This window comes from Nicotiana tomentosiformis, chromosome 5 (assembly GCF_000390325.3).
Source record: "Nicotiana tomentosiformis chromosome 5, ASM39032v3, whole genome shotgun sequence".
Taxonomy (NCBI): Eukaryota; Viridiplantae; Streptophyta; class Magnoliopsida; order Solanales; family Solanaceae; genus Nicotiana; species Nicotiana tomentosiformis.
Genome location: NC_090816.1, coordinates 20,586,596 through 20,589,485, shown reverse-complemented (window position 1 = coordinate 20,589,485; position 2,890 = coordinate 20,586,596). Strand labels below are relative to the sequence as shown.

At 35.2% G+C, this 2,890-nt stretch overlaps 1 non-coding gene across 1 annotated transcript; it reads right to left on the bottom strand.

The window, feature by feature from the left end:
- Positions 1-617: 617 nt before the first annotated feature.
- Positions 618-724, bottom strand: LOC117279654 (small nucleolar RNA R71). The gene has a single exon (XR_004510058.1). It is a non-coding gene; the product is annotated as a small nucleolar RNA R71 (small nucleolar RNA).
- Between the last annotated feature and the right edge of the window lie 2,166 nt (positions 725-2,890).

Below are 2,890 nucleotides of genomic sequence, written 5' to 3'. Positions count from 1 at the left end.
TATAATCTATGTATTTAACTAAAAGTGTGTAGAATTAACTTACCTCCAAGTTGCTAGTTGAAATCCTCTCTCAAAAAGCTCAAAAATCGCCTAAGAATGGAGAAAATGGGCTCAAAAATGGCTGAGCCCCGATTTTTAACCCATTCTGCCAAGCAGCATTTTCGCACCTGCGGAAAAAGCCTCATAGGTGTGAGTTTCCCTCGTCTGGCCAAGAGGATCAATTTAATGAAGTGGCGCCAAGGCCAGCAAACAGAATTTTAAGGGATTATGCTAGACCAGACCACTTCAACTGTGAATCTAGTGTCAGGAAACCTCTAGTGGCAGCCAACAACTTTGAAATCAGGACCGACCTAATTCAAACAATTCCACAATCTTGTATCTTCACCAGAGATTCAAGTGAAGATCCACACAATCATTTAATTGATTTTCTGGAACTTGTTTAAACTGCTAAGTATAATGGAGTATCTCCTAAAGTAATCAAGTTAAGGTTATTTTCTGTTTCTTTAAAAGGAGACACCAAGACTTGGTTGCAAAGTTTGCCTCAAGGATCTATTACAACATGGGATCATATGACTCAAACATTTTTAAACAAATATTTTTTCCCTGCTAAAATCACAAAGTTAAGACAAGACATATCTAATTTCTTGCAGACTGACACTGAGTCAGTATATCAAGCTTCGGAAAGATTAAAGGCAATGTTAAGAAAATGCCCACATCATGATATTCCTGAACATATGAAGTTGTATATTATTTTATCACAAGTTAAAACCCTCTTCTAGAAATGTGATAGATGCAACTGTAGGAGGTTCTTTAATGGGAAAAACCACAGAGGAAGCATTGCTATTATTGAATGAAAATTTTGAGAATGCCATCCAATGGCCATCTGAGCATGTAATCATCGAGATGGCTGCTACAGTAAATTAGACAGACACTTTAAATGCGCTAACACAATAAATTGTTTCTTTGGCACAAAAGTTTGAATCTTTTCAGGTGTATACACAACAACCAAGCCAGCCTGAGGCTTGTGACATGTGTGGAGGAAATCATCAGAACCATGAATGTCAAGAAACCAGTCACAATGATAAACATGTCAATGTGATCTGTTACAAGCAATATCCTTTTGGAAATCCAATGGCACAAGAACATCCAGGTGTTCAATGGAGAAATCCAAATGGTGTTGTGAACTCTTAAAGCTTCTAGAAGCAACAAACACGGGGTCCACCCGGATACTAAAATCCAAACCATGGTCAATCAAACTTCAGACCTTATCAGCAAGTAACTCCATATCAACAAAGGCCTCAACAAGCCCACCCTAGTCTTGATGACCTTTTGTACAAGTACATTAAGGTCACTGATGAAAAGATGGAGAGCCAAAATCCATCCCTCAAAAATATGGAAATTCAGCTCAGCCAGCTAGCAGCTCTTGTATCAGAAAAGATTCAAGGTCCCTTACTAAGCAATATAGAGAAAAACCCAAAAGAGCACCTTAAGGATATCACCTTACGTTCAGGTAAGGAACTTGATGAATCTTATGGAGACAGGCAAGAAAAGAACCAACCAGAACAATAGGTAGACAATGGTAAGAATGTTGAAAAACCATCTGAACCATCAGAGGAGAAAGAAGTCAAGAAAAAATAAGAAAAGAATATTGAAAAATTGACTCCTCTCCCTGTGACAATTCCTTTTCCACAAAAAAATGAAAAGAAAAAGCTTGATAGTCAATTTGTAAATTATTGGGAGATTTTAAAACAGATTCACATCAATATTCCATTCACTGATGCTTTATTGTAAATGCCTTCATATGCCAAATTTTTAAAAGAAATTTTGTCAAGCAAAGGAAAGTTGGAAGAAGTTTCTGTGGTAATGCTTACTAAAAAATGCAGTGCTATATTTCAAAATAATCTACCACAAAAACTTGGTGACCCAAACAATTTTAAAATTCCATGTACTTTGGGAGGAGTATATTTTGAAAAAGCATTTTGTGAGTCTGGAGCTTCAATAAATTTGATGCCATTTTCTATCTTTAGAAAATTGAATCTCGGTGAAATGAAAGATATTGGTGTTTCTCTTTAGTTTGCAGATCAAAGTACTAAGACACCTAAGGGAATAATTGAAAATATACTTGTAAGAGTAGATAAGTTTGTTTTTCCTGTGGATTTCATAATACTTTAAATGAAAGAATATCTTGATGAACCAAAAATTTTGGGTAGACCTCTTCTTGCTACAGGTAGAACAATCATAAATGTCCATCAAGAACAACTAATTTTGAAAGTTGTTGAAGAAATAGTCATTTTTGATATGCAAAAGATACTAAGGTTTTCAGGAGATGATGCATCATCTTCGTATTTTTAAATTGACATTATTAGTTATCTTATAGATGAATTCAAAGATGATCAATTAATTCCAGACTCAATGAAAAGATATTTGGCCAAATCTGGCACCACACAGGATGATGATCTTATCATCAGAAGAGAAACTGAAATATTAGAAACAGATTCTAAAGATGAGGAGATGCAAACAGAACAAGTTCAACCAAAAAATTGAACTCAAAATTCTCCCATCTCATTTAAAATATATTTACCTTGAGAAAGAATTATTTCCAGTAATTATTTCATCTTCTCTTACTATAGGACAAGAAGAAAAATTGATTAAAGTATTGAAAGCACACAAATAAGCCTTTGGGTGGACTGTAGAAGATATCAAAGGCATTACATAATCCTCATGGAGGATAGCTACAAGCCAATAGTCCAGCCCTAAAGGAGATTGAATCCAGCAATACAGGAAGTGGTGAAAAAATAAATTGTAAATATTTTAGCGGCATATATCATTTACCCAATTTCAGACAGCTCTTGGGTAAGCCCTGTCCAGGTAGTACCAAAGAAAGGAGGTA